Source organism: Rhineura floridana, chromosome 1 (assembly GCF_030035675.1).
Source record: "Rhineura floridana isolate rRhiFlo1 chromosome 1, rRhiFlo1.hap2, whole genome shotgun sequence".
In the NCBI taxonomy this organism is placed as follows: domain Eukaryota; kingdom Metazoa; phylum Chordata; class Lepidosauria; order Squamata; family Rhineuridae; genus Rhineura; species Rhineura floridana.
In genome coordinates this window covers 20,736,655-20,750,187 of record NC_084480.1, presented here as the reverse complement: position 1 = coordinate 20,750,187, position 13,533 = coordinate 20,736,655, and the positions used below count along the sequence as shown (strand labels likewise).

General features: G+C 42.4%; 1 protein-coding gene across 3 annotated transcripts in view; it reads right to left on the bottom strand.

Annotated features, from left to right (window-relative positions):
• The window catches only part of WDR7 (WD repeat domain 7), a 323,076-nt gene extending 309,543 nt beyond the window's left edge, over window positions 1-13,533 (bottom strand). For 2 of the 3 annotated variants that reach the window (XM_061615091.1, XM_061615098.1), the window contains exon 1: window positions 13,184-13,269. The gene's annotated coding sequence lies outside the window, so the exon portion shown is untranslated. Of the gene's footprint in view, window positions 1-13,183 lie in introns of all 3 variants that reach the window. The other variant, XM_061615103.1, reaches the window with a different exon arrangement.

The following is a 13,533-nucleotide window of genomic DNA, read 5'->3' as shown; positions in this document are numbered from 1 at the left end:
AACTCTAATTACTATCAGTGTCCTATAAAAACATCTCTGTCCACATCAAGCCCCTGCAAATGAGAAGTTCCGCTAGCTAACATTTTGTTACAACACACGGCCATCATTCTTGCATATCACCAGCACTAGGGTGTGTGAGCAACCTTGTTCTGCCAAAATGGGACTCTGTACTCCAATGTGAATTCCTTCAACCAGGGCCAGAGACTATCAGGGATGGAAGAAAAATGTCCTCGAATGAATGGCAGTTATTCACTTCATAAGGGAAAAGGGGGAAAGGATGCACTTGGGAACACCATTCATTCATTCATTCATTCATTCGACTTGTAATACCGCCCCATAGCCGAAGCTCTCTGGGCGGTTTACAGCAACCAAAAACATTAAAACAAATATACAATTTAAAACACATATTTTAAAAACAATTTAAAACACAATTTAAAAATTTAAAACAATTTAAAACACATGCTAAAATGCCTGGGAGAAGAGGAAAGTCAAGAAAATAGAGGCTTAAACTGCTCCTAGTGATTCTAACAACTGAGAATCAAGTGAAGTCCTATCCAAATAATACCATCCTACCCAGAATACACTCGTCACACAATAATATGGTAAGAGTTTTGGGGAATGTTATACGTAAAAATTTTAGTGTTGCATTTACCTTGTTGAGTTCCCAGCTCCAGCTACAGTCACCTTAGTTTCATGCCTAAGGGTGCAATCCAACTCCTGTTTATGCTGAGATGAAGGGAATTGGATGTGGTGGACCCCCGACTGAGCCAGCTGGTTCCCGGTTCAGCCGGTTTACACCAGGCTATGCCGGCATAGGTCCCTCATCCCAGCTCAACCAGAGATCCTCTGGAGAAGCCCAGCCCAGCATAAGAGCTGGTGGAAGGCCTGAAAAAGGGGCATTCTGGGCGCATGTCAGGGGAGGAGCCAGGTCCTGTTCAGCTCCCTCCCATGGCCCTCCATCCCAGCAACCAGTACTCCAGGAAAAGGGGTGGCAGAAAGAAGCATGTATTTTGTCTCCTTGCACCACACCCTACCTGCATAGCTAGCATCCTTTCCTCCAAGAGGCCTTCACGCAGCAACTAGATGCGGAGGCCCCTTCCACCAGCTCCCCCTCTGCCGGCTTCCCTCCCACCGGCCTCCAACAAGATGGATTGCTCTATAAGCTACTTTTACCCTTTGTACTTCATTTCATATATTATGCTACCTGCCTATCAACAGGTATTTTTACTGTACAGCAGAAGTTCAGAAAACCTGGCCACAGTGGATTTTTCCACAGCAGGAAAATATTTAACAATTTTATTTATTTAAGAACATTTGTAAGTCACTTAAATGTATTCTAAGCAGTTTACAAAAAAATAAAAAGCTGTCCAGGCCTCTGAAAGTGTAATTAAATCAAAGGAAGGTGTTGCTAAATGTTGTTCTCTTGCATTTAGGAGTCACTAGCAAATAAAAATCCAAATGAAAAAAGGAACAGAACCAAATGGGTTCACAGAACACTTCAAGGTGCCTGGGAGGGAGGACATCAGCAAAAACAAATGCCTTTTTGGGGGGTGGCAAATGCTCCCCAACACTGACAAACACCCCAAGAATTCTGGCACCCAACCACATGGCCAGGACAAATTGCCACAGTGGCCTATCAGGCAAAAATCATTTTCTGGGAGGAGCCCATACTTTCCCCTGACACAGTGTTACATGGCACTGTTCCTCAACCTTGGGTACCCAAATGATGTTAAACCACAACACCCATCATCCTTGGCCATTGGCTAAGAGGCTGGGGTTGATGGGAGTTGTAGTCCAACAACATCTGGGGACCCAAGGATAAAGAACAGTGGTATATTGCTGCCCTGGGCTCCTGCTGGGAGGAAGGGTGGGATATAGATCAAATAAATTAATTAATAAATATGGTGTACATCATACTTTATTTTATTGTAACATTCTGTGAAATGTGGCAAATGCAACCTTCACTAGTTGCTGATGCAGAGGAGGTTAAAGTTCTCCAACATCACATCCTAAGAAAGAATAGCTTCAAATTGGCACCAATTTAACACTTAACCACAGTTAACACAAACAATGGAAATGTATTCCAAAGAGAAGAATAGCTGCTGCTAATCTTTTAAAGACAGTTCAGAGCATCTCAATCATTGCATTTGCACTGGCTTTGCAATATACATATAGAAGGTTCTAATTTATCATTTGGATTGCTTATTTTTTGTACTTTGTTAATCCTGGTTCCAAGCTTCTGCCCCTGTGACCTGTGGCCTATTTAATTATCAATGGGTAAGTTTAGATACTATAAGATTGAATGGGAGAGAATGAAAAGGAAAATGGACACATTCCAGATCTGAACACATTGAAAACTACTTACATAAAATATAATTTAGAATTAAAAGCACACACACTGGCAAAATAGATGGCAAACCTTTGCTTTATTCATAGTGCTGTGGGGTGCCATAGGGTACCATCTTGTCCGCCATGCTGTTTAATATCTATATGAAGCCCTTGGGAGTGGTCATCAGGAGATTTGGGGCAAGGTGTCAGCAGCATGCTGACGATACCCAGCTCTATTTCTCTGTAACATCTGAATTGGGAGAGGCCATGCAAGACCTGGACCACTGCATGGACTCAGTGGTGGGCTGGATGAGGGCCAATAATCCGAGTCTGAATCCTAGCAAGACGTAGATTCTGTGGGTTGGTGGTTCCCAAGTTCAGATAATTGGTCAGTTGCCTGCTTTGGATGGGATTGTATTCCCTCTAAAAGAGCAGGTCTATAGTCTGGGGTGCTCCTGGATTCAGCTTTGTTACTAGAGGCTCAGGTGACCTCAGTGGCTACGAGCACCTTTTACCAGCTTCGGCAGGTAAGACAGCTGCAGATGTTTCTGGACCGGGATAGCCTGACAACTGTTGTCCACGCACTGGTAACCTTCAGGTAGATTACTATAATGCGCTCTATGCGGGGCTGCCCTTGATGTTGGTTCGGAAGCTGCAGCTGGTGCAAAATGTGGCGGTGAGACTGCTCACTGGGGCAGGGTATCGCCAACATGTCACTCTGCTGCTGAAAGAATTGCGCTGGCTACCTATTAGCTACTGGGCCAAGTTCAAGGTTCTAGTTTTCGTGTACAAAGCCCTATACAGCTTGGGACCAGGATACCTGAAAGATTATCTTATCCCTTATATACCCGGTCAATCACTACACTCTGCAGGTGAGGGCCTCCTGCAGATACCATCTTATCAGGAGGTCCATTCCGCACAACATAGGAAACGGACCTTTAGTGTAGTGGCACCTGCCCTTTGGAATTCCCTCCCCTTAAATATTAGACAGGCACCATTTCTGTTATTTTTTTGGCACCTACTGAAGACCTTCCTCGTTCAACAAGCCTTTTAAGCAGAGACCTTATCCCAGTCTGCGTCTGTGTTGGAATTAATTTAAGATGTTTTTAAACCTTTTTTAAAAATGTTTTTAAAGATGTTTTGTTTTAATACGTTTTTAAGGATGGTTTTGTTTGAAAATGGAAATGGACTGCCTTCAAGTCAATCCCAACTTATGGTGACCCTATGAATAGGGATTTCATGGTAAGTGGTATTCAGAGGGGGGTTACCATTACCTCCCTCTGAGGCTAGTCCTCCCCAGCTGGCTAGGGCCTGCTCAGCTTGCCACAGCTGCACAAGCCAGCTCCTTCCTTGTCCACAACTGCCAGCTGGGGGGCAACTGGCCTCCTTAGGACTATGCAGCTTGTCCCCGGCTGCACAGGTGGCAGGGCACATAACCCCTGAGCCACTCACTGTGGGGGTGATCTTTAGCTGGCCCTTTATACCCAGGAGACACTAGCAGGGATTTGAACTTGCAGACTCTGGACTCCCAGCCAGGTTTTAAAGTCTGTTTTTATGATGGTTTAAAGAGTTTTTAGTGCTTCTATTTACCACCCTGGGCTCCTACTGGGAGGAAGGGCAGGATACAATTATTATTATTGTTATTATTATTATTAATAATATTATTATTAATAATAATAACAATAACAATAATAATAATAATGCATTTAAATGATAATTGTTTAAAGCAAACAAGCCCTAGGCAGTGACTAGAGAAGACTAAATTATGTGTCTGCACACTCTAGTCATGTCTCAGATCTGCATTTTAAGGTGTGAGCTTCAGCTCAATTGATGTCAATGGACAGTACATCAGACAGCAGCCTTTCAGCAAGATCTTAAGACAAAGGAGCCAACAAATCAAGGGTTTAGGATGCAGACACCCACTGTATTATTATTAATAATAATAACAACTTGATTTCTTACCCACCCTCCACCCTAAGGTCCCGGGGTGGGTCATAACAATTTAAAATAAAACATTAGAAAAAGTTTACAAATTGCAATTACAAGAATAAGGTTCGTCCTAAAAACATACATCTCAAGTATCGAAGGCATGTGTCTTCAGCAATCAATGAAAATTATACAGCGAAGATGCCAGACGCACCTCTGTGGGGAAGAAGTACCACAGCTTAGGGACTTCCACAGAGAATGCCCCCTCCTGAGCTGCCGCCACCATCCCAGGCTTCTGTGGGTGGTGGAACTACCAAGAGGGCCCCCTCTGCTGATCTTAACACTCAAGAGGGACTGCAGACAAGGAGGCACTCTTTCAGATATTTGGGGCCTAAATCATTTAGGGCTTTAAACACCAACAGGAGTACCCTGGATTGGGATTAGAAACAAACTGGCAACCAATACAGCTGCTTTAAAACAGGGGTTATATGAGATCTAAATGGAACCCCAGCCAGTAATCCGGCTGCTACATTTTGGACCACAAAGCTTCCAAGTTATGTTGAAGGGCAGCCCCATGTACAGCACATTGCAATAATCCATTCTGGAAGTTACCAGGGCAAGGAGTACAGCAGCCAAATCAGAGCTTGGAAAAGTTACTTTTTTGAACTACAACTCCCATCAACCCAATTCAATGGCCATGCTGGCTGGGGCTGATGGGAGTTGTAGTTCAAAAAAGTAACTTTTCCAAGCTCTGAGCCAAATCATTTCTATCCAAAAGGTGCTGTAGCTGGTAAACCAGCCAGAGCTAGAAAAAGGCACTCCTAGCCATTAGGCCATCTGAGCCTCCAGTGACAGTGCTGAATCCAGGAGCACCCCAAGCTAACGGATCTGCTCCTTCCAGGACAGTGCAACCTGGTCCAAGGCAGGCCACCTTTCCACCTCCTGGGCTTGAGAACTTGGGACACATAATACCTCATGAGTCAATTGAGAGTAGCTTGGGGACTGAAAAGGGACTCATCTGAACATCAGCTTCAAATAATTTCAGCAATCACATATCATAAGTACACACATGTATCAGGTAATAACGTTTAGAACAAGAGTGCATTTGACACCCAGGATAGAAAGTCTAACACTCTTACATAAGCCTCACCCAGCTCAGCACCATAGCTCCATAGGCACGTATCACACTGTGTACTTACCACAAGTAGGCATCCATGGAAATTAGTATAAATACACAATAATATAATCAAAATAAATAATCTATTAAGAATACAGCTTTAAATTCAGAAGCAAGTATCAGTATCACAACAATAAATGAATAAATATGGTTTAATCCCCCAGGCATGTATTTCATATATTTCACATACACACTGGGAAACTCAACAATCACATATACACAGTAAAAGCTAGTATTAATACAGTACACACACACACACAGTGAACTGTGCTGAAAAATCAATAATTGTAGAATTAAGCTTGACATTCTACAAAGCCCAAATGAGCTGGCATGGAAACAAATGGAGTCATTTTTGCAGAGATTGTGTTCAATTCTGGTGGTAACAGAAACATTCAGGTTTATTTAGATTACTATTGAAGATCTTGGATCATTATACCTAGTATGGCCTTTGTATTTGAAAATGTTAGGGAAACAGTAGAATCCTCATAATTTTTAAGTACTGGAAGATTATTAATAAAGAAATGCATGTTGACAAAGAATTGTTTGCCAGTGTTATATCTGTTAGAGACCTTTGCTGTATGAGCAGAGAAAATAAGGGCAAAAGTGACTGTTCCACATAAAAACCAGTAACACTCTATGCGCTTGTACTTAATAGATGCGAAAATTATTTCGTTTTGGCAAAGTGCTGCATATAAAAATCTAAATTGCTATTTTGAGCCTTGCAGTTTGAAAGCTTTTAGAAAATTAAGTAGGCCGTTTCAGTCTTGGTTACCATGGACACCAATCCACATCAATGATCAGTAATCAGGCTATCATTATCAGCAGGTGGGCCAAAGATTGAACTGACCTGGAAAATTAGCTATGCCACTACTTATAAAGGTAATCTCCTCAACACAGCTGAGGGAAAGAATTCTGGTAAAATGTCAAAATACACAAATGTTAACTTATGTGAGTCATCATATACTTTCCATATATATCCCATCAGCCTGTGATCTCTTATGCTAGCAATAGTTACAAACATAATCTTTTTTTTTAATTGGCAACAATGAAAAAACTTAACTGCCAAAAACATGCAAGTGTTCCAAATGCACACATTTAGATCTTTGCAAAGTGTAAAACTTAGTAAACTTTAAAATACCTTCCAATATTTTTACTATTTTTCTCAGTTATTTGAAATTTTCAGTGAATACATGGAAATCTGAGGACTCTTGCAGCCAGCAAACCTAAGCGAATACCTTGGTTTAGAAAACAACACAGATTCATTGCTTTGTCAACAAACCAAAGCTTCCTGGGGAGGAAGGGAAGTAATAGTTCTAACTCCTGGCCCCTTCCTTTTATCTTCCTTTCACTTTCTGTTACAAGCCTTATGCTTCAAGATTCATATTAGTTCTGTTAAAATATTATACAGTATGCAGCACAACATCAAACCTGAATTCAGTGGGACTTACTAAATGCATAAACGTGACTCTAAGTATTTTATTTATATAGTGCCATCTATGTAAATATCCCAAGAACAGATATGGCAGGTTCCTATCCCAAGGTGGCTTTCAATAAAAACACTCACACACAGAAAAACAAGAGGAAGTGAACGAGAAGGCAGAAGAAGGCAGGAGAAGAATATATGTAGTTCAGTTGCATGTACTTTGCCCAAGTTAAAAAGGGACTATGAGGATGATCCAAAGGCTTCCCAGGAAAGGCAAGCTTTGTTCCACCATATCTGGGCAAGCCGTACAATACTTGGATGGGTGCCTGAAGCCTTGAAATATACAGTGTGGTTCTGCGGAACACCTTTGGTGGCAAAGCAACTGGACACAAAAATTGGAAATGAAAGGAGCCCTGAGATGAACCATTGTGCACAAGACTTGGTAGCACAGACAGCCCACAAACAAGTGACATGGATGGAAATGGAGAATAAAGGCAAATGTACAGAACTGTGGGGAAATTACTTAGATCTGTACACCAACTGGGGAGATAAATAGTTAATTTATGTACATTATTTTCCTCCTTTTCTCACCTTTTGAGCTTTTATCTTGTCTGTTGTGTTTAATTTGTTCTTTGATTTCCTGAGGGGGTATGATCAACCCATATTATATATTCAGTGGTTGGTTAAAAGGAAGAAAGGGGGAAGAAGGGCTGGTGTAACCCTAATAAACTGTTAACAACATGTGCCACAAGCCTGCAAAATGTGTGTCCAAGATGGACTCTGATCTTGCTACTTGTTTGGGCTGCACAGTGTTAAACAATATGGTGGTTTAAGATTATTACAAAAGAACATTACTGTTAAAAGAGCTCCCTCCTCATACTCATTCTGGTACACTGATAGAAACATGCTTCATAATTTTATGCAAAACTTAAAACACTCATTCAAGCTGTCACAACACAAATAATTCAACATGCTTCTGGATTTAGAGTTCAAATCCATAAATTGGTTGATCATTTTTGTTTCCTTAGAGAGAAATCACAAGTTCTGCTTATTAAGGCAGATTCCAAAACTTGATTTAAAGGAACAAACAAAAACTTTAAACTTGCAACCTACAGATATTCTACAAGGACATATGGATGGCAATGTCGCCATTCAGCCTTCTGTTCTAAACCTTACACAAGAATAGAAAAGGGAATTTCCCCCCAGTCATGAGTTACATCTCAGTTCCAAGCCAGCTCACATTGTTTGATGAAGAGGTGCTCAGAGTCAACAAACCCGTAATATTACATATCTCACTTATTCATAGCACATGCTGCTCAGAAAGATTTATATTTCACGGTCTTTATGCATAGTTATGGTCTTAACCAATCACATTAATTTGAACTGCAATGAAAGGATAAAAGAAAATTCTCAGACGTTTTCAGTTTTATATTTTAACTCTACAGTTCTATGTATACTTACTCAGGAGTAAGTCCAATAGAGTAAACATGCTTAGCAATATAATGCCTTCACATTATAAACCCAGTTGATAACTAAAATAATTAGTTATATTCTGTAATATGGCTCTAATTCTCCAGAAAATGTCTTTTCTAAAAAAATATTATGGCTGTCTGAAAAAATATTAAAATCTGCAGAGACCATGCACACCTGTACAAAAAAGGCCCTGTCTGTCATTCCTGCAAACCAAATTGAGACAGTCACTTTTGTTTCCTTTACTTTTTCCAAGAGTTCAGGATGGCATACGTTAACTCTGTGAAGAAGGCTAGGCTGAAAGGGTCTTGCTGAAGAAATCAAATTAGCTTTAAGGCTAAGGGCACAATTCTAACCCTAGATCCGCTGGGATGAGTGAATTAGGATCTGGTGGATCTTCAGCTGAACTGGTTGGGTCCCAGCTCTGCCATGTTACATCAGTGTAACTCACTCATCCTGGTTCAGCAAAGACCGGCATAACTTAAGCTGGAGTAAGACTCCAAAAATGACCATTCTGGGGGAGCGGAGGAGGCGGGACTGGTGGGGCTTATGCTGGATCCTTACTCTATTCTGCTCTGTTGTTGACCTAAAAACCCAGCTGAACTTACACTGGCATAAATTAAACTCTATTTTACTGGTTTGCTTTCCTTCTGCTAGGCTTAGGCCAGATAAACTGGCAGTAACCCAACTCTGAATGGGGTTTGGATCTGGCACACTCTACGCCAGCTTCCATGATTCAGGATCGCTCACTAAGTCAGGATTTGGATCCGGGTGGGCACATTCAAACTGAGCACTCTAGCCATTGTACCATACTAGTTCTCAGCTGGCCTTGTCTTCATGGCTAATATTACTAAAGTCATAATTGACTTTTGCTCACTAGAAGAAAAAAATGGGTGCAAAAGGGAATTACTGACTTCTCAAAGTACAGCTCGCCACACTCCACTGATCTATCCCCATATTATCATGGGCCAGCAGTCCGTAAACTCTGCACAAGGCTAACAGTTAGCTTTATAGCACAGCAGGATTTCCCACATCCAAATGCAACACTCTAGCCTCTATATCATTTTGGCTCTTTGGATTTATACCTAGCCGTTCACAAGAATCTGTATACAGTGTAACGGTTGTGTGGCAGGGAGGCATTTAGTTCTGTTTGTATTAATACTTTGCTTACCTGCCATCCCCGCCACGATTGAAACAGTGACAAAAATTTGGCTCTCCTTCTAAGCTCACTTTTAAAGGTGAATCAACATGATGGGGTGGGGGCATTGACAGCGATATTCCTAGGTTGAGCAGGTGGAAAGGGTTGCATGATTCACTACTTCCTCTGTTCCTAGAACCCCCACACCACCTCCAACACATTCTTATTCATCTTGCTATCTAGCTCCTAAGTACTCTCCTCTGCCACTTCTTCTCAAACTATCTGCTTTATTTCCAGACTGATGTCAATGGACTCTTCAGGAGACAGAAAGCTGCATGTCTCTTTGAATATTGTGGCTTGCAACTGGCAAACCTTACAGCAGAGTCAGGAAACCTTAACTCCAAAACTTCTGGAGGGCTACAACTCTCACCAGCCTGAACTAGGACTGTGAGCGGTCAGATATAATGGAAATTGTAGCCCACCAACATCTGGATGGCCACGTATTATTCAGCCCTGCCTTATAGCTCGATAATTCATTTATCACCATTAAAACATGCAAAAATATTTGTGCTACTTCTATTTGTCCTGAGGTGTGCCATCTCACTGTTCCGGAAGATACTGAGTTAAAGGCTTTGATGGCTTTCCCCTGTCCTTCTATTCCCAATGAGATTATGTTAGAGATCTGAAGTTTATTACATCTTTGTCATCCAATTAAAAAAAAATGACCTGCAGAGCAATATGGTGCATGTTTACACAGAAGTATGCACCACTGTGCTTAGTGCGACTTCTGATATATATCGTCTGCCTGTATGAATGATAGCAATTTGCTTGGGTTGAAAATACAAGAAATAAATTAGCTAACTGATTAAGCAAATATTTTTACCATGGGTATCTAAATATCTAGATAACAGTTATGAAAACAGAAAGATTATAACTAGTAACTTGAATCGATGCAAAACCTCAATGAAATATGAACTTGTCTTTAGACAAAAATGCTCAGACATTATTACACAGAGGCAATTAAATTTACATGCTAACTAGCAACTATAGAACAAAAGGTCCTTCCAGTGCACTTGGGTTAATTGACTCAGACCAACTTCTCAGCACATTTTAGTTCTTGACAGTTCCAGCTAGCCCAATAGGCAGGGGGATGAGAAGCTGCTAAACTAGGGGTGGCTAACCCCCAGTTTAGAGGCCTAATCCTTGCCCTGCAAGCAAATATTTTGTCACCATCCCCCCTGCAAAAGCCAGGGGCTAAGCCATAGTACAGAAGGCTTTGATAAAGCTCCCTATTCATACATGCTAGAAGCATGCATTATGAAACTGCATAATGTCCCTTCCAGGGCCATCCTATCTTCCTGCTACCTGGCATTTTCCCCTAAGCCATCCCAATTACAGCACTGTCTTCTTCACCACATCTACCACACTTTCAACCCTGAAGTGTTAACTTACTAATCTCTCAAGCCACAGACAAAGGGTAATTTACCCCGAAATGTTATGCTCTTCTCAGACAAATTACCTGCACATCTGCATTCCCAACACTTCCTTTGTCAACCTCATAATGAAATCAATTGCTAATATATAAAAAGATTACTACTGTATTATAACCAGGGCTGTGGAGTCGGTATGTCAAACCTTTGACTCCGACTCCTCTATTTTTCTACTGTCCGACTCCTTCATAAATGGCAAATGTATATTTATTTTTCTACTGTCTGACTCCGACTCTGACTCCTTCATAAATGGCAAATGTATATTAATGTATTAATATTAATACATTAATATTAATAATATTAAAATATTAATTTTATTTTGAAGTCGGAGTCAGTACATTTCTATCGACTCTGACTCCGACTCCACCCAAAATTGCTTCCGACTCCACATCCCTGATTATAACTAACTCAGAACATAAAATGTAAGGCATCAACAGCAACACAGGTGCCGCTCTACTGGACAGTCTCCCTGGCACAAGCAGAAAGACAATGTCAGAACACAATTAGGGCGGCAAACAAGAAACACTTTGCTAAGTTTATAAACTGCATTCTAAATTAAATAGTCAAGTCCACTGCAAGAATTTATGGGTACACCTTAGCAGGTGGAAGGAAGGGGAGGATCTCCCACTTAACCAGATCTTTGTGGGGAGAGAAATTCCAAACCCAGCATTTTCTAGAGATAAGAGTTGCATTGTTTGTGGGAAACAGAATCAGCCAGATAGGATTGATAGATGACGTCTGCCACCCTATCAGTGATCCAATACTCTAGAAAAAGCAGGATACCAGAGAAGAAAAAGCATTTCAGCCACCCAACTGCATCACCCACAGGGTTGCTCTTTTCTGGTAGCAGCTGAAGGAAGAATGGGTTATCATACTGCTCAGGTTGCAGTAGAAACTCAGCCACTAAGCCTGCCAGACCATGCATGCAGACTTTCTGTGGCCATCATCCCTGAAGAAGTGATTTCATACTGCAAGGAGGACAACAGGATAGCAAATGCTCATGTCACAAAGTCACAATCCACTTAAAGAGAAAGGTTCTGAGAGGAGCCATGAAAGAGGACTTTTTCCAAGAAGTCCCAAAATGCTCTAAGCATATCAATGATGCTGGTTGAACTCCATAATGATGATGATGATGATGATGTTTTAGTGATACACCACACTCACCTGCTCTTCCTCAGTTTCATGAACACATAAGGGAGTCAACAATGGGATGCCATTGTAAGATGTTCCCACTTTGGGACTGAGGGTAGGCCCACCAAAATCAGTACCAGCACAAGAAAATGTGGGCAACAGGTGTATGTTGCCATGATAGATAAGGATTCACATGGTGGGGGCAGAAGCGAGAATAAAACAGTTGCTTGCTAAAAAGAAAGGAAGTGAAAGTGTGGTGGAGATACTCCTACCATCCATGACGAAAGAGGCAGAGCAGCCCACTTGGCATGGAGAAGATTCAGATGACGCCTTTCCACTGAAGGAGAAGGGAGAGGACAAAAAAAATCCCTCTACCAAGGTCTATCCAGTCATCATCAGCAATGGCTAAATGGGAGTGTTAAAAGTGAGAAGTGGGTGCCTAAGGCCACTTTTTAAAGGGTTTCAGCAGTTGGAAGGGGCTGCATCCTGGTATCTCCATAAAAACCTCACTGACCCCTAAGAAAAGCCACCAAACGCTGTAACCATATGTATTTATTCCAAAAACTGACATCCCACTTCCCAGCCTACGAGTGTCTGAGAGCAACTCACCACGAAAGTGACCCCATTTAAAAACAAAAAGAATGAAACAATATAGGAGCATCGGAGATACTTTGGAGGAACGCGATTGGATTTGTGGTGGGCCCCGAGGATTGGCAAGAGGGGCTTTGCCTGCCAAGGAGCCCCTCTTCAGGAAGGAGCTGAGGTTGACGTGGGGGTGCTGGGGGGGGCAGCTGGTCAAGAGGGTGGCCACTTAACCTCTTTAAAAAGGGAGAACTTCTGGAGATAAGGAGATGCCGCTCCTCAACCTTGAAAAGCAGCAATAATAATAATAATAACAATAACAATAATAATAATAATAATACACACCACTTTGAAGGATATAAACAACACTCTGCGGGGAAAGTGATGGGGAGGGAAGCTTCAGCCAACCTGCCCCTTTCAGCCAAGGGGGAAAGCAGCCTTACTCAGCAACGGGGGGGGGAAGAGAGTAGGGTATGGGAAGGGTCGCGCCCGTGCCCACCGCCCCGGAGATCACATACCTGGGTCCAGGAGGGAGGCCCGCCTCTTCGCCGGCAAGGAGGGCGCCCTGCTGGCCTCCCCGCGCGCCCCTCGCCTGGTTCGTCTCTCTCCCTCTCTCTCTCAACGCCTGGTGCTGGAAATCAGCAGAGGGGCTTCTCCAGCTGCCGCGACTCCGACAGCAAGTGTCGCAAAACGCCCGGGCAGCGCTTGGCGGCAGGCGAGGGACGGGGGAGGTGGCCTGCGAGTTTCCGTTGCTATGGAGACGGGGAGAGCCCCCGCCCGTCTCGGAGCTTTGCCTGTCCGGTACGAGTAGAGATTGGGGGAGACGATGGGTATAGCCTATAGGGTAAGGCTGAATGCAGCGGGAGAG